The sequence below is a fragment of the Phyllostomus hastatus genome, unplaced genomic scaffold (assembly GCF_019186645.2).
Source record: "Phyllostomus hastatus isolate PE091 unplaced genomic scaffold, TTU_PhHast_1.1 phas_scaffold_93, whole genome shotgun sequence".
NCBI lineage: Eukaryota > Metazoa > Chordata > Mammalia > Chiroptera > Phyllostomidae > Phyllostomus > Phyllostomus hastatus.
In genome coordinates, this window is record NW_025334042.1 from 41,823,809 (window position 1) to 41,843,146 (window position 19,338).

Below are 19,338 nucleotides of genomic sequence, written 5' to 3' on the forward strand. Positions count from 1 at the left end.
GAAAATATGTGCTCTAATATTATTAAATTGTATAATTGCCCTTGGACTGGATATTTAAGCCTTTTGGCTTAGTTACTCAGTTTACAAGTAGTAACAATGATAATAACAACAATGGATTAACAATAGAAAGATTAAAGTTATTTAGTGTTTTCAACACAAAAAGTTGAGATGTAAGACATTCCTGTTTTGTATGGTTACATTCAAATTTTTTGTACCTGTGTTTGCTAGGTCACTAGAGCAAATAATAAAGACATGGTGCCTTTGATAACAACGGCAGCTAACTTTTTCTGCCACTGTTTTTGTATTCTCATTTATCTTCTCAACTTACCCATGAATTTATTGTATTAGTTACCAGCATTTTGCAGTGGAGTAAGGAGGGGCACAGAAAGCCTAAGTAATTTGCCCAAAGTTTCACAGTTGAATATCTGAGCCAGGATCCAGTGTCCAGCCAGCCTGTCTTCAGGACTCCTGTTCATTTAATACTCTGGCATATGTATGTATATATTTTTGGTATTATACAATGTATTTATATATTTATAAATATTTGCACTTAAACTAAATAATAAAAATACGTTGTTTTAGTAAAAATATTTTTAGTATAACAAAGTATTTTTATTTCAAATAGGCCAGAAAATAGAAAACACTGAACCACAAATTAGTTATCCAAGAAACCTATGGAGGGAATAAAATATTCTACTGCCAGAGGGATTTCACAAAGATCTGTGCTTATTAGAGTGACTGTCATTATTTTTAACCCAGCATCATTTAGTCATAGTATAGTGAATGTTAGTTATGCAAACAACACACCTTTTCATAACAAGAAATAATGTGTGATTTTGAATGGCAAAGCTCAAGGAAAAGAGTGTTTTTATGCAATCAATAAACTGCAACAACCCAGAGATTCCAATCCAATTTTTTTTTCATCCTTCAGGAAATGGTGACAAAAGTGGGATAATTTGCTTTGGTATTGGAGCACAACAGAATATCTTGTTTTGATGAAAATTTGTTTTTAGATTGATAATTACAGAAATAAATTATGATTAACAGGTATCTATATAAGGAATTTTGGTAGCTTTTTCCCAATCATGTGCCTTTCAGTCATTCTCAAAAAGTGAATTATGTATTTTTGTTGTTTTAGGAAAAGGTTTAATTTATGAATTGAAATATAAATAAACCCTTAATCTTCCAACTCCTTAAAACTATACTTAATGTGTTCTAATTTCTTTCAGTAAGAAAGCAACTTACTGATATCACTATCATAGTATTATTGTCATTGTTATAAGAACTAATATAGCCCTGGCTGGTGTAGCTCAGTGGATTGAGCCTGGGCTGTGAACCAAAGCATCGTAGGTTCGATTCCCAGTCAGGGTACATGCCTGGGTTGCAGGCCATGACCCCCAGCAATCGCACATTGATGTTTCTCTCTCTCTTTCTCCCTCCATTCCCTCTCTAAAAATAAATAAATAAAATCTTAAAAAAAAAGAACTAATATAGATACACACTGATCATTTCATTTAAAACAAATCAACCATGCCCAGTTCTGGGTTATAGAGACGATTAATGGGAAAGCATCCATAAAGGCAATTATAAAGTACTATGTCTGTCTATATAATAGGTGCGTAATAAATATTCTGGCTGCTTTGTTTGTCATATTTAACCCTGATATACAACATTAAGAAAAGATAGTAAAGACTACTTGCTTAAATTTTTATAATATATACTGCTGTTTTTTCTTTAGTCACTAGATGAAAATATTTGCAAGTTATTATTCTGAAGGCATCAATTCAATATCATTAATGTCTTTGCTTTATGATCTGTTTTGTTTCCTACATTCCATCACCATAAACTGAACTTTGCAAAGAGGGAGCAGGCCCTTGTCATAAGATGGACTTTGTGAAAGATTGGATGCACTAGTGCTGGAAAACATTATAAAAACTGCTAGGTTGGTAGTGAGTTAGAAGCATCTTCATGCCCCCAAAATTATTAATAAAATAGAAAATACATGTAGAGTTATTTTCCTTGAAATTTTACCTTTACATTCTGTAGACATAGAGTTAAATTTCCCAAAATTAAGGTATAATCTTACTTCACCATACTCAGTAATCATCTGAATTTGGCTTTAAAACAAATGGTGGTATTAGAACTTAATCTGCTTATTGGTCAAGCAGAGGAAATGCCATAGTAATGACAAAGTCCCTTTCCAAGTAATGTGAAACAGCCCATTTCCCTTCCAGGAGATTAGCTTCAGAAATCAGCACTGGTCAATGGAAAGTTTTGCAACATCACGCAACAGTCTTCTAACTTCCCCAGACATGAGAGAATTCTGGTGTCTACTTTCTAATTTTCACTGGGTGGATCGATTTTTCTGCTAAGCAAAGATTTAGCATGTTTTTTAAAAAACCCAAATACTGCCACCAAAAGGCAACTCTGTTCTTATGAGACAGTTCTAATTCCCTCGTGCAGAGGAAGCAGAGTAGGATGAAGCTAGAGGAATACTTAAATCCTCATTACCACATATCCTGTCTTCACCCGTAGATCCCCCAGCCTGCCCATTATTGTCCTGCCTGTACTTTCTGTGGGACTTTGAAAAGTTTCAAAGAGCAAGACTTTCAAGCTCCCCTTTCCATGTCAAACACTTTCAACTCCTGATTTCAAAGTGCCACTCTGTTGCTGTTCAAAGGCCTGTGGACTCGTGGGGGGTGAGATTGAGTTAAAGGTTGAACTACAAAGCTCCTTGCATTCACAGTAATATCCAGCTTGGAGACACAAATGGTAATACGCACTCAAGCACCTATCAATAAAACTGCCAATATATGAAAGGAGGGACAGAAACATTCTAAATGGCCTTTTTATTTATTTTTTTCAGCCAGGCTCGTGCTGTCATCAGTTTGGATGAAAGCCTAATTGATATTTTGAAGTACTACTTTTCTCTGTTCACATTACAACTAGGAGAACTACAGAAGCAGCTGAGAGAAAAAATAAGGAAGAAAAAACACGCACAAACCCCTGAGAAGTTAGATAAGAATAACTAAAGGAGTCTCTTCCAACATCTGAAAAAAAAAAGCAGCCTGCCCTATCTAGTTGAGTATTCATTCTCTTCCCCTCACTCTCTCTATCCTTTTTATCTGCCTGCCCACAAGATTTGGAGCACCATTAATTGGTCCTCAGGGAGGCTAACAGGCCTCTGCTTTTATGACTCAGTTCTTTGTATTGTACACATGTGGGCATCTCTCTGGAGATAAACAAAAGAAAAATATATGGAAAGAGGCCAGAAATTGCACAGGTCTAAACACTGAATAGGCCATTGTCTTGATTTACTTTTAATGCTTTAAATTATGTGAAAAATTCTAACGCCCCACTCCTGCTGCCCTCCTCTGTCTGCTTGAGTTAATGTGTTTTTTTTTTCATTGCTACGTGGCCGTCTGAGGAATTCTATTTCCTATTTGAAATCAAACATTCTAACTCCTTCTTGGCCCCCTCCTCTTATCCCTCCCATCCTCAGCAACGAACGAGAGAGGTAGTCTTATGGGAAGATAAAAAGAATAGTTGATCATAAGAACTAACCTGGAGCCAACACATTGGCCTTTTGTCCCCTCAGCACTTTCCAAATCCTAAGCACCTGCAGCTAATTCACCTGACTTCCATCCCTGGTCTTGGATATGCTGAGGTATGGACTGTGTGGCAGCATTTTCTGCCTCTCGAACTGTTTTCATGTACTGAAGAAAGTAACAACTCTTAAGAGCTCATGACAGTATTTATAGCAAGTTTCTCATGTGAGAACTTGCAGTACTTTAATACAACTAACTTTTAAATTCAAATTCATCTCAAAAGTAAAATCAGGGCCTAAATTCAGCATACTTGCACAGAAAAATCTAAAATCAAACCCAGAGTAGACACTGGTTTCATTCAGGTATCAGAATAGGGGGCTTGGGAGCTACTACATAACCACACAAAACTTTTTAACATAGTAAATCTTAGACTTCCAAAATATTTTGGAAAGTATACAATTTCCAAAAGAAAAAAAATTTAGGTCACCGAATATCTTAGATTTCAATCTTTTCCACTCTAAACTATCCTTATATATACTGATGTATTTTATATTGCCCCATTCCTGGTTGCCACCCCCAGATTCTCCAGCAAATAGGGTTTGTGGCAAAAGTTTGTATAATGCATTTTATTGGAGGGGACAAATCAGAGAAATAACAGTGAGTAAAACAGAAAAGTGAGAAAACAGTAGTAGTGGGAGAAGTAACCTGTGGCTTATTCCTGAGTGAGCCTTGGATTCTCCATAAACGCAGTTTCTGAGTCTCTTGGGATATCTTCATGGAGGTAGTGTAAAAATTGCTCCATCTTGCAACATTCCTTCAAGGGAAAGGAAGAGCAGGCAGTTTATCTGCTGATTTCTTACTATTTCCGTTCCCTTTTTAGTCAACACAAGACATGTGCCCTTAATTTTGTTGCTCATAGGAAATGGATGTCCGAGCCTTCTAGGCAACTGATGGAAAAGCCAGAACTTCACGAGCCCAATCTAGTCACAACACAGATGTAGAAATCTCTCATTGACAGTCAGTGTCTTATTTGTCTCAAGATGACTGGATTCCTTGTGTGGTTCTTGAGCCACTCACACAGCAGAAAGGTATAAGACTCTCTTATGGTCTACCCTTGGAAGCCTCATGGAGATACTTCATTGTATTCTATTGTTCAAGATGGGTAACAGGGCCAGCCCATATTTGAGTAGATGGGAACTGCATAGGATGTGAATTCCAGGAGATGCAGCTTATTGAGAGACTCAGCAGACATAGTCTGTCCTTTGACTGACACATTCACAAATCACAAAATTCTCTAACTAGATGCACAGAAGGTGGCCTAGTCTAAATAGATTCACCATTTTTGTAGGTGCAGAGACTACACATCTCTTTTAGGTTCCTTTGAATAAACTTTTATGTCTGTTATATAGATATACAATCAAGTATATATTGTATATGTATATAAACATATATTTTTAAAGATTTTTTTACTTATTTATTTCTAGACAGAGAGGAAGGGGGAGAGAGAGGGAGAGAAACATCAATGGGTGGTTGCTTCTCATGCACCCCCACTGGGGACCTGGCCTGCAACCCAGGCATGTGCCCTCACTGGGAATCAAACCAGCGACCCTTTGGTTCACAGGTGGTGCTCAATCCACTGAGCCACACCAGCCAGAGCTATAAACATATGTTACATATATATACTCATTAGAATGTACACAAATTTAATTGTACAATATGGATTCAATCACATCACTCTCCAGAACTAGTTTTTGTCATAAATTACTACCTCTAGGTAATATATATATATATATCAATATTAATCTTTTAATTTTTGCTATAACAAAATATTCTACTGCCCAGTAGGCAACAAGGCTCTATCCACAATGCCGCAAATAAAATTCTACCATCATAATAGCCTACTTTCTCCTGGGTTTGCTACACAGTGGTCTTTCATTATAAGATTCAAGGGGTAGATATTTATTCTTATTTTCAACTACGGGAAACATCCAAAAGGTTAAATAATTTCCCCCAAATAAGTTAAACAATTTGTACCATCACAAAGCACTAGTGCTGGATATTGAATTACATTCTGATTAATATCAAATTCCATGTATTTAACTTATTCTATATCATATGATCTTTGGAAGTCTAACAACAGAAGTATGCAGAGAGGATCCAGCATTGCATTTGTCTCATGGGCCGGTTTATTTGAAGAAATTTTTAACTTTTACTTTCTGTGAAAGAAATGGGCCTTATAGTTAGAAAATGATACCTTTACAGTTTGTACTTTCTCAGTGTTCTCCATTACATTTTTACATTGTTTTTATCTATAGTTATGTTTTCAATCCCCCAGCAAGATTTTAAATTCCTCTAGGTAGACTGTGATTTCTGTTTATCCGCATCCCAACCTGCATCACCACGTTCAATTTTTTTTTTACACATAGTAGGTATTTCTTACATTTTTTGCTGTCAAACCAAATTTTATCTTTTTATCAGATTATTATGAGAAAAAAGAATTCTTACTAATCGTTTATTCCATCGCATCTAGTTAGGGAAAAATTATTATTCCAATTAACCATTTGCAAAGAAGCAATTCTCAGGTGGTTATAAGTAGGGGAAGGTCCTGGGGAAAACTACAATTATAAGCAGCTGCAGCATGAATTATATGTAATTATAGTTGATTCCTGTAAATTATTCTTTCTGTAAATTTCCATCCAAAAGATTTATTGCTTGGTAACAGAATATTTTGAATTAAAATCCATTTTCCTAAATTTATATAAATAAAATTACTATATCTACCATAAGACGATATTAAAAAGGAAGAACAAAGGATCAAAGAAGGGAATGCTTCCATTTCTAGGTGTACATCTAACAAGTTACAGAATGAAATTTCTTAGTTAAATCTTAATATGACTCATATGTTTGCTTTTATTTTCTTTAGGCTGTCTAGTGCAAATGAAATACACCCCCCCAAAAAAAGAAGAAGGATGTGACATACTACATTCTGCAGTAATTGTCAGCAAAACCCCATAATTCTATTTCAGCAACATAATAAGCATGTAATGACAGATGGCATCTGATGTGTCACCAAGGCACTGTTGAATACATTAATATGATTCAATTTTTTTGTTGTTGTTTAGAAGGAATGACTGTTGGGCATTGAGCATTTCCTGTTCTATTAATAATTTTGCTGTTATTTTTTCACTATGGTATATATCATCTTTTATCAAATATGGGCCAATATGTGAATTATTTACAATATATATTCTAACAAAAATGACAACAGAAGAGTTGATATATTATTTAAATCAATCTAACATATTAGTATGGCTTCTCTGATTTTAAAATGGCAAAATAAAATGCAAAAAATAGAAGATGCTGAATGGCTGCTTAAAAATGAAAAGAGTGCCTGCATTTCTGAATTATAACACAAAATTAAAATAGTTTATGATTTCCAACTCTTTTCTTGCAAAGAGAGTTCATCTTCTTCTGAATTATAGCTTTGTTTTTCTGCACAGCATCTAATACCTATACTTTGCATGACGCCCGCATTAATCTAATGTGGAGTAAGTCATATTGTTTAGGGGAAAAGCTGATATGCATATCTTTATTTGACATTCAACATGTCTAAATCCTTCAGTACTCTAGTGTAAGACAAACTCTATATTTTGTTCCAAAAAATTGAGCTAAATAGTATACACCATTTTGATGGCTAAATATTTATTTGACCAAAATTTATATTTCTTAAGAGTCTTTTTCGCCCATGAAGGCAATTCTTCTTTGTGCATGTAATCAATATTAATCCAATTGTACATGTGAGAGCACACACAGCACATAGTTCCCAAATAATAGCATTTTTCTTATACGCATAAAATCTTGCAAATAAGCCAGATGCGTGAGCAAAACAAAAGGAGAGATTTATTGAAACATACAAATGGTCATATTCACCTCTGCTTAGGGTCCCTTCTTTTGCATCATATACCAAGCAAAAATAATTCACCTCTCAGAAATATTAAGCAAAAACAATATGGCTCTGATTTACTTCTGCACAATACTGTCTAATTTCCATAAAATGTCTGCAGGGTTTCGCACATCAAGATATCTCTTACTAAAAATGTTTATGGAAATAGGTCATTATGTGTATTTCTAATTGAGAGCAATTTGTTATGTTTAAAAACAGCTTTTGTATTAATAGTTGTGAATAAATACTAAGTTACTGAGCATTTTAAATATATACAACACATATGTTTATAATAGATTAGTGACACACCATACACAAATGCACAGAGTGCTATACAACCTAATAAAGAATGGATATTTAGGGGGAAAAAGTATATAATTTAACTTAGTTTTCTAATAGTTATAGGAGGTGGCAATAACAGGGTGTTTCAGAATCTGCAAAATGCCGTATTAGGTATTGGGCTCAAAAATGAAAACAAAATTATTAAAACAATATGTGTTCAGTATAATATTCAACAATATCTTTAGTTTCTATGCAACATATAATAAAATATTTCCATTGGTAAAACACACGATTCTAGTTAGTCTGGCTTTGATGTCAGTAAAAGTGAAAGAAATGTACAACATCTATTCAATTATTTCAGTTAATATACAAGCATTAGGCATTCAAATTCCTAATTAAGAGACAACATGCCCTGTCAGGCATCTGCATGGGCTATTGAACATTGCTGAGATTGTTCCATAATTATCCCAGCTTAATAGTTCTAAAAACGGAGGCAATGTGCATCCATTGAAAGAAAGTGTGGCTTATCACATAAGAAGGTGCAGCACACAGAACATGCTCTGGTTCCATGTATTCACACTGGAGGTTTTTACTGGAACATGTTTTAATTAATCCTTGAACAGAGAGCAGCGGCACGCTACCAGAAAGTTGTTCAAACATTCTTTATTGAAAAAGAATCACAGCCTGTAGGCAGAAGTACATGTACATTTGTTGTAGAATTCATATTTTTGACAAACCCTTCTCACTCCAATTCTAATAAATCCTAGAATAGCAATTACTTCGGCATGATATTACAAAACACAAGGAAATAATGTCATTCATTTAAAAAATGTAATCTGACATAGGGCATTTTGTGCCTCATTTAAAGAGTAATCAATTTGAGCATCATTTTACAAAAACGATATTGTTAGTTGTTAGTTGTAAGTTGCAGTTTTTGAACATATAGAACCTAACTGACTCCTTTTCAGGACAAAGATAGTGGGGTTAATGGATGAGGTGACATGCCAGGTATTACTTGTGTTTCATGTTTAAGTGTGTGGCTGTATAGAGTACAGGAAAATCAAAGTAGGTTTGTAAATTCAGGCATATCTCTGCATTAGAGGTGAAAGAGTTTGACCAAGTCAAAATAAAGGGTACCACATATCTGAACAAAGAAACTCAGCAATCTTTATGATTGTAAAGTAGTTAAACAATACAGATCGTCTTTTTGGTTTATAGCAGACACTTATTTTCTCACAATTCTGGAGACTATGGATATGAGAGACCAAGGTGCCAGCTGGTTCAGTTTCTTCTGTGGCCTTCCTTCCGGGCGTGCAGGTGGCGTCTCCGCCCTGCATCTTTACATGGTCCTCCTTCTGTGTGTATCGGTTTCCGGATCTCCTCCTCTGGAAAACTCCTCTGGAGTTTTTGATTACTACTTTTCTTTCATTAGTTGTGATTGGTCTATTAAGATTTTCTGATTCTGCCCTGGCTGGCGTAGCTCAGTGGATGGAGCGCTGGCTGCGAACCAAAGTGTCACAGGTTCAATTCCCAGTTAGGGCACATGCCTGGGTTGCAGGCCATGGCCCCCAGCAACCGCACATTGATGTTTCTCTCTCTCTCTCTCTCTCCCTCCCTTCCCTCTCTAAAAATAATAATAAATAAAATCTTTAAAAAATATTTTCTGATTCTTCCTGAGTTCTGGAAGACTATATTTTCCAAGGAATGTATCCATTGCACCCAAACTGTTCAATTTGTTGGCATACAGTTGCTTGTAGTATTTTCTGACAATTCCTTGTATTTTTGTGTAGTCAGTTGATACTCCTCTCTCATTTCAGATTTTATTTATTTGAGTCTTCTCTCTTTTTTTCTTGATGAGCCTGGTTAAAGGTATGTTGATATTTATCTTTTCACAGAACCAGCTCCTGGTTTCATTGATCTTTTGCATTTTTTAAAACTCTAGGTCATTTATTTCTGCTCTGATCTTTATTATTTTTTCCTTCTATTCACTCTGGGCTTCACTTATTGTTCTTTCTCTAGCTCTATTAAGTGTGCAGTTAGATTCTTATTTGAGATTTTTCTCTTTTTGTTTGCATTACAAACTTAAATATTCTTTATTTTTTATTGTATTTTTCCATTACCTATTATCTGCCTTGTACCCCTGCCCCCATCATCACCACACTGTTGTCCATGTCCATTATTTTTACTTTTTACTAAGTTCCTCCATCCCCTACCTCTTCTCAAAACTGTCATTCTGCTTTCTATGAGTCTGTCTCTAACTTTCTTGTTAGCTCTGTTTGTCCATTACATTTCACTTCTGAGTAAAATCATATGGTTTTTGTCTTTCTCTGACCCCCTTATTTCACTTAACATAATGATCTCCCAGCCCATCCATGATGTTGCAAGCATAAAATTTTCTTCTTTTTCACGGACAAGTTATATCCCATTGTGTAAATGTCCCATAGTTGTTTTATCCACTCATCTATTGATGGGCACTTGGACTGCTTCCATGTCTTGGTGATTGTAAATAACACTGCAATGAACATAGAGGTGCTTATGTTCTTTCAAATTAGTATTTTGGGTTTCTTCTGATATATTCCCAGAAATGGGATAGTTGGGTCCAAAAAGCAGTTTTGCTTTTAATTTTTTGAGGAACTTCTATACTGCTTTCCCCAGTGGCTGCACCAGTCTGCATTCCCACTGACAGTGCACTAGGGTTCTCCTTTCTCCACATCCTCACCAGCACTCATTGTTTGTTGATTTATTGGTGATAGACATTCTGATCTGTTCAAGTTGATATCTTATTGTGCTTTAGTTTGTGCATCTCTGATGATTAGTGTTGTTGAGCATCTTTCCATATGTCTATTGGCCACCTGTATGTCCACTTTGGAGAAATGTCCTTTCAGGTTCTTTGCCCATTTTTAATTGGATTTTTTGGGGGGGGGTTTGGTGTTGAGCTGAATTATTTATAAGTTGTGGATACTAACCCCTTATCAGATGTATCATTGGTGAATATGTTTTCTCACTCCGTAAATTGTCTTATTTTGTTGATGATATTCTTTGCTCTGAAAAATCTTTTAGTTTAATGTAGTCCCATTTGTTTATTTTTTTCTCTTGCCTGAGGACATATATCTGATGAAATATTGTTACAAACAGTGTTCATGACTTTATTGCCTATATTTTCTTCTATGATTTTTATGGCTTGCAGTCTAACATTTAAGTCTTTAGTCCATTTGAATTTATTCTTGTGTGTGGTATAAGAAGGTGTCAAGTTTTATTTTTCTGTATGTACCCACCCAGTTTTTCCAAAACCTTTTATTGAACACATTACCTTTAGCCCATTGCATGTGCTTGCTTCTACTGTTGAATATTAATTGACTATAAAGGTATGGGTTTATTTCTGGGCTCGCTATTCTGTTCTATTGGTCTATGTGTCTGTTTTTATGCCAGTACCATGCTATTTCCATTACTATGGCTTTATAGTATAGTTTGATTTTAGGTAGCATGAATTCCTCCAACTTCGTTCTCACTCGGGATCACTGTTGCTATGCAAGGCCTTTTAAGCTCATTGGATCTTTTCTGGAGTTGTCTGAGACTGGACATTGAGTGTGTTGCTTACTGGGTCTCTTGGAAGAGATTCTAGTGAAAGCCAATGTCAGATGGTGCCTGTCACTGGCCCTAGGCAACCTGTTTGGAGGTACAAAGTGATCCACATTTTGTGGCTGCCTCTGCTGGTCTTGGGTGCGCACAGGAAAGACCCAGCTGTGCACCAAGGCTGGATTCTACCTTCACCAGACCCAGGGACAGATCAGCAAAAGTCCCAAGGCACCCTGAGATCTACCTCTACCTGCCTCTACCTGCTGGCTGCCTGATAGACTCTGTCACTAAGAGAGTCTCTAGTGGTACTTGAGCTGCATGAGATAGGGTTTCGGTGAGTTACCAGGTAGGGGTGAGTGGTGTTCACCAGATTGATATAGGTTCAAACTCAGTGCCAGTGTTTGGCCTGAGGTTACTCAGCAAATATTCCAGGATATAGCAAGTCTAGGCACCACCTGCCAGGTCTGCAGACTATTGTGTTGGGGCAGGGTCTCAGGGAGTTGTCCAGTTGAGACCAGCAGAGCTTATTAGAGCCCAGGGAACAAATATTTGGCCGTGTGCAGGAAGGGCTCTGCACCAGTCAGGTGTGTAAGGGAAAATGGCTCTTGTCCTATAGCCACACAACTCACCCTGTGCAAAGTTATGCAAGAAGCTCAAGCTGAACAGGGTGGAGCTTCTAGGAGTCTGGAGGGTTGGGCTAGTGCATCACCTATGAGGGGTAAGGGTCAACAGGCTGGGGGGAAAGTGCTCTAATGGTTCCCATCCCAAAGCCACACAACTCAGACATCTCTGGTTCTGCCCAGATCTCGTTGAGGAAGTTCTACCAAGAGATGAGAAGGTGTGGCCACTTTGAGCCTACAGGTGGGATTAACAGACCTTCTATGAGGGGAAGGCACGAGTTGGGTTGAAAAGAAAGTAGGGGAAATAGCCCCTTCCCCAAAGCTATACCATGCAGTCACTGATATTCTGAGTCTGCCCAGAACTCTCTACCGTGGCCCAGGCAGCTGCCTCCTCAGCAAAGTGTGAGTCTGCAGAGTGGGGCAAAAGGGAGTCCAGAGTATAGAGCTATTGGATTCCTCCAGGCTGACGCTGTATGCAAGGGAATGCTCCACATGAGAAAGATAAAGATGTTGTCTGTGGTATTGGAGACTGACTCAATAGAGGGTCCTGGCATCTGGCACCTCAGCTCTCTTCCCAGATCCAAAACCCCCTATCTCTCCTTGTACAACTCCAGTCTGCTCTGCCCTCACCCCACCAGAGCCCGGGAGCCCAGGGTTGTGGCAGGAAAAGAAAACTCCAAAAGTTTCTTATGCTCTGTAACTGTAACACTTGCAAAGTTTCACACAGGACTGTAGAAGCTGACAAGTTGTAACCAAAGCAACGGCCAGTTACTCAAGGTCGTACACAGACTCCCATGATAAGCTCCTGTGCTCTGTAGCTTCTGCAAATTCCTCCTGAGTTTTCTCTTTGTCTCCCATATAAGGTAGCTGGACCTAACTTCCGCATTCGGCTTCTGTAACCTTGCTTCGCCACGTAGGTAGGAAGCCCGGGACTATTTAAACCCTGGGAGAGTGAGGATCGGTGCTCAGAGGATTTGGATGTTAGCCACCCCCTCTGGGCCCCCGGGTAATAAAGTTTGTGCTTCATTATCTCCCTGAGTGTGGGTGGATTTTCCACAACAGGGTGAGTGGTTACAAAGAAGAACCTTTGCATTGGCCCTTTAGGAGGGCATCTATGTCTTCAGCTAAAACCTGTCTCTCCCTGGCATACAGAAAAGGGGGGATGTGGAACTAAACCATTATGTCATGTACAGCCAGGACAGAACATGACCCAAAGATACAGTAGAAAAAGGAAGCACCTGAAATGAAATAGAGCCTAGCTGTATATGGGAAGTCAGTATGAAAACAGTAGACACTCTGACTGCCCTTCACCCTGCATGTTTGGGATCAGTGGAACAAGGGGAGAAGAATAAATGAACACACACACACACACACACACACACACACACACGTATAATTACAAAACACCTAACGTGGTAATCACTGGTCCAGATGATTTATTTATGAATTGCAAAACACATTATGCAATTTGTGGGACCCAAAACAAAATTAAAATAGGGGAAAATATTAAGAATTTCAAGGCAGCAACAGCAGAGCATGAAACCAGCCGTGGACCCATCTGAGCACATGGCCCTATGTAACTGCCCAGGTCATGGACTCATGAGGTTGGCCTTGCTAGTTTCACATTGGTACCCTCAGGATACTCTTATCCCTGTTCCACAGTTAGTGAACCAAGTCTTAGAAAGGTTTAACTGGTTTGCCCAAGTTTACACACCTTGTAAAGAACAAAGATATATGTAACTTTCGACCTCTGGCTCTTTTCATTTTAACATGTATTTGTTTAAAGGCTTTTAGAGCACAATAGAAATATTTTATGCTCAATTTTTAAAAAACATATTTCAATGTTTATCTGACCTTCTTTTTTCATCATCTTGTGATATGATCTCTTCCTGTATGGTATAGCATACATCTCTCTGCAGCAACCTGGCTAATAGTTTTTCAAATTAGAGTGGGCTTACACATCCAATGGGAAGAAGACTGCAATATAGATGTAATAACCACAGCAATCACGAGGCTTTTCGACATCCGCATAGAGTTAGGACTCTGTTATTGACAAAGCCACAGGCCCAGAATTGTGGAAACCTCAGATTCAGTGGACTGTTTCCTGGATGGTCCTCTAACTGCTCATTAATGTTGAAGGCCAGGGTAATTACTCTTACAAAGCCCTATGGTATTTGCAAACCTTACCATTTGCCAATTTTTCTGGCCTGGTTTGTAACAGAGAGGTGGCTTCACCCGCAAGTGTGCACTCCATGAATAACTAGGGTGCGTGTGCTGCTGGGGGCAGGGGTTGCAGCCCCTACATGTGTGTACATTTTTGAAGGAGGTAGGTGAGGTAAGGTATGTGCAGTAAGTAGCACATAAATTCCCTCTGAACAAGTGAGGCCCTGTGAATTGTGTAAGTGAGCAAATCTAAATTTAGTGAACAAAGGAGGCTGGGAGATGCTGAGTGTAATTTTTATGTAAAAATAGAAAGTCTCCAAAGACATCTCTCTTTAAACAGATGAATGCAAATTACCCAAGTCATCCAAATCAAGAAGGTTGATTTATGCATTTTTCATTGTACCCATCAACAAACAAAGCTTTTTCTGTCTCTAAATAGTATGCATGTGGGGTAAAGTTTCACTTTATGCACCAAGAAAGGCTGAGAGAAAAGAGATCCAAAGCAGTCATGTAAAGAAATTGTTTCTCTCTTTTTTCCCCCTTAAACACAGCTTCTGCCAAATAGGCTGTCCAACTGTCTACTGTATCCACTTTTAGAAACTTGAATTTTAATTAAAAAATAAAAGTTTCAATGTTATGTATAAGAATATATGATTAATTCTCCATTGGCACCTTGTGTCTTCAGCAGAGTGCAGGCACAATAAGAAAAATCAAATCAAATCCGGCTTGAGCATAGGCAGCAGTTCAATTCACAAATCTGCACCAGTCATTCAGAAGGTGGGTGTGACTTGCTGGCTCCATCAGCATTGTCATTGCTGGAAGCTTAGTTTCAGCCTTCCGCACACAAGTCTCTTAAAATGGATAGTGAATTGTTGACTACCATTCAAACGATTGTCCTATTTAAAACAATGCACTACTTACACGGCTTTTATAGCCTCTCACTCATAGGGTTCCTTTGTCTCGTATCCTCTTTTCAACATGCCCCCTTCCAAAACTTTAAGGCTGTTTTAGCCATAACAGGAGCAAAGAAATTTAATCTCTTGTTTCCCTGGTGTATGGCTATGTGGCTTCTTTCAGGACTCTGTGTGAGAATGGGCAGACAAGAGTCCCTTGGGCAGCCCACTGAAAGGTGGGCACACCGAAATCTCCTTCTACTCCTCTCATTTTATTGGAGGAGAGGCCTAAGTTTTGAGCCTCCTACACGCCTAATAAAGCAATGACAGCTGCAAAAAGATGTCCATCTCTCTAGCTGCCTCAAACATCTCAACTGTGAAAATTTGAATTTTCATTGCCATGTGAGCCAAGGCTGAGCTGACCCCTTGGGGAGCTCGCCGAAAAGCCAGGGACATCGGACATTGAGCTCATTCCCTCTTCCATCCTCCTCCTCCATCACAGAGAAGTTGTCATCTTGGTGCTGGCCTGTGCTGGCTTGGTGGAGGGGCTGACATAGGTAGAGTGATTTCTTTTTCACCCATTTCAGTGTGACTGATCTTGGTTTGGTGCTCACCTGGAGTAGTGCAACTACTTAGCTAGGATTTGGACCTCTCCCGAAACTATGTTGTTCCTTACATGGTTGTTAAGTGACTGTTTCCATGGGGGGAAAGGTGCTGGGACTTTCTATTATGCCTTCTTGCTGGTGTCTAAATATCTGAGTAAAATACCTTAAATTATATATCAATATTAGTTGTAATTTTCTTTAATATTAAAACAGTTTCAATATTCAGTCCTATAAAGTATGGAAATTCCAATGTATACTCTTTCCTTAGAGATTTTTGAGGATAATTGGAACCTCAAATTTCCATGGTTAACTCTTGCTTCAAATTCACTTTCCCTCAATTCTTACCGTGTACCTTTGTGCCCAGTTCCACAGCTCCCGTCCTCTCTCTCTCAACTTCGCTCATGAAATCGATCACTTCTCCCTTTTCTAAGGTTGCTTCAGTTTGCAGCCTTTAACTGAAGTTTGGGGATAATATTAAGGAGGACCACAGCACAAGCATAGTCCAGGAACCAATGAAATATTCTTTATGCTACGTGTAATTTGTAAAAATTATGTGTTCCTGTCATGAGTGGGGCTGGGGGAGGTCCTCCCCAGCCGCCTGTTGATAACCCTGTTTGGTTGTCCCTCTCTCAGACACCTGCCCCTTTTGAGCTCCAGGCCGATGTATTCAGTCCACGTTAAATCTAGTCTTTGCTATTTCAAAGGTATCTCAAATTCAAATATGTAAACTAAATAAATCATCTTTTTTTCCCAAGATAGGACCTCTTTCAGTATTTCCGAGGTGAACAATTGTAGCAATTTTGCTATTTTCTAATGCTTACAAAGCAGTGATGGATTTATTTAGTCAAGTCATGGAAAAGTGTTGTGTCTAAAGGAGCCCAAAAGCAATAGAAATTCTAATATTTTCATTTTAAGTCTCTTGCAAATATTTTAGGTGCTTTGAGTACACTGTTAACTAAAATAGATTTTTAATCACCTCTTAATACACTGCCTTTTGACTTCAGAAACTCCTGAAAGGTTCTTATTTCTCCTATAAATAAATTTTCTTTCAACCCAAGTGCTCTATTCTTTTCTCATTTTATCCCTTTTATCTCCTCTCCCCTGACATACATTTCTTGTCCCTTAGGAGACCTGTAAATAGTCACACATTTAACACTCTCTTGCTCAGTCTAATTAGAGACTATTTTGCAGCCTCTAGTGTCTATGATCAGCCATTTAATTACCATTCCACATCTTCACAACTTTCTTGCCTCAGATGATGTGTGGAGTGGGGAGATTAAAAGGTGGGTAAAAGGGAAAAGGGTCAATATTAAGCATTTATGGCAAGAATCTCCTCTCCTAAATCCCCACATGTTAATAATCTTGCCCCGTTATATGTCTCTATGTTTCTTGCATTGTGTTTATGTTTTATTAAGAACTGAGTCTCTAAAACATCAGTGAATAAAAAGTTTGTTGAATAAACTAACAAATATTTAATTTTCTGCTAGTAGGTACCTTGCATAATTAATTTGCTGTGACAGTTTATAACTCTATTATGTGTATTTGAGATTGAGAGGATTGTTTTGCTTGATTTTTGTCCCATAAAAAATAAAAACTCAAGGTTTTTTTTTTATTTTAATTTAAAGGTACTAGAAAGCAGCTCCTTGTCTCAGCATACCTTCTGCAATGCCTGTCAGTTTCTCAAAATCCAAGAGGCCATTTTTATGAATTCCCTAGGGGCTTTGGAGATTTTAGGTTATTTTGAGATTATATAAATTATGTATAATTAAAATATATATACTTAAAAATATTATATTTTACTTTTTAAATTCTAAAATAAGATTAGTTTTGTTTTTGAATCACTCATAAAAAGATAAGGAATAGATACCTTAAGTATTAAGTACTATTTTTAGCTTATATCCTTAATTAAAACTATACAAGTATTTACTCATATCTATACAAATACATTATATATGGATATTCATAGTAAATTTTCTGATATTTAATATATTAAAATACACCATTGATTATGTTATTCTCTTTTTCAAAATATCAGAAAGCAGGAAGTCAGGAATTAATGTAACAGGAATGAACATACTATACTTTTATAAAGCTACCCATGTTAATCTTAGTAAATATTAAACCTAATTAGGTACTCTACCTGACTTTTTTCCCAAAAGTAGAGCTTACATGTTAAAAGATTCTTTTCTAAGTTTACTTTATAGTTCAGCAGTTACAGTTCCTGTGTGAACCTAAAAAGCAACCTGACCTCAAGGTCCTGGCTCAGGTGTTCAACTGACAAAAAAACAGATGGCCAACTCAAGGATGCTGACCATGAAAAATCCGAGTCGGGACCAGCAAGGACACTGCCTGCATGCCTTCTTTCCTCTCTCCCCAGAACCTGCATGCCCGTACTTCCCCTGGGAAGTTCCCTCTCCCTAATTCCCACCAACTCCCTATAAGAATCACTGGGTTGACCAGAGCTGGCAAGATGGGCTTTGGAAGAAGAGCCCCTCACCTTCTAGGTGGCTGGCATCTGAAATAAACCCTTTTCTTTCTCACCAGCACCTGTCTCATGTGTCTGGCTTCTGTTGCAGCAGTCAGCTAGACCTGCGTTCCATTAAGACTGTGAAAGATTTAAGGTTGAGAAAAGCATGTACTCTTCATCTACCTTAATGTTACTAAATATTGCAAAAGTCTATAAATAGTACAAAAATTCATATTTTGTGTGTTATATTAAAGGAGCAACATAGGGATATATTAAACATCCATCTTGGAAACAGGTGTATATTTCCTTAAATAAATAAGTCCAAATAAAACAGCTAATGTTTGTTTGCACTTTCATTTATACTGTTTTATTTTAAAATATATAATTGATGTTGTAAAATAATATACTGCATTTCATTATGTGGTTAATATTTTCTGCTTCTTTTTGTTCTCTGTCAAATGTATCAAAATGCTCATGTAGTGACAAATAAATAAATCTTTATTTCCCATGACACTGGTAAACACTTTTTAAAAAAGATATATGGATTGTATGCAAATAAAGATGTAAACTTTTCAGTTCCCATTGTTTCCAAACAGCTTTAATGTCTCTCATGTTGGACTGGAAAATCACAGTCCCATCAAGTAACTAGTATTGGAATTGTCCAAAAGCTTGTCCAAGCTTTAGTACTGCCACCTCTTGTCATAAGAGTCCTCAGTTCTACATTTTAAAAATTAAATCACATGATAAGTCAGATAATTTTCAACCATAAACATTAGAAAATAAATAAAACTGGGACAGCCCAGTAAACGATATTGACTGTCGATGTGTTACTTCTACTCCCTTTTCCCAGACACAGAGTTAAGTAGATGAAAGGACATCAGGGCATGCCTCCAGGCGGAGACTATACAGAATTGAACTCAGTGTCTGAGCAGCCTCATTTGCAATTTTGATATGAGTTGAGTTTCTGGTCAATTGTCAAGAATATAAATGTCAAACATATGCAATGGTTTGCAGCAGTAGCAGCCATTTTAAAAATAATTAGTATCACCAAAATTCTAACATTAATTATTGTACTACCAAATTTTTTAAGTTGCTTTTAATCACCTTTACTGACCATTACTTTATTTACTCCACAAATATTTATAAAGCTGCTACTCTGGAGTTGACACTGGGGTAAGCTTTGGGACAAGGCTTCTTACCACATGTTTCTGACATTGTAATGTGAAAATAACAGACACTAA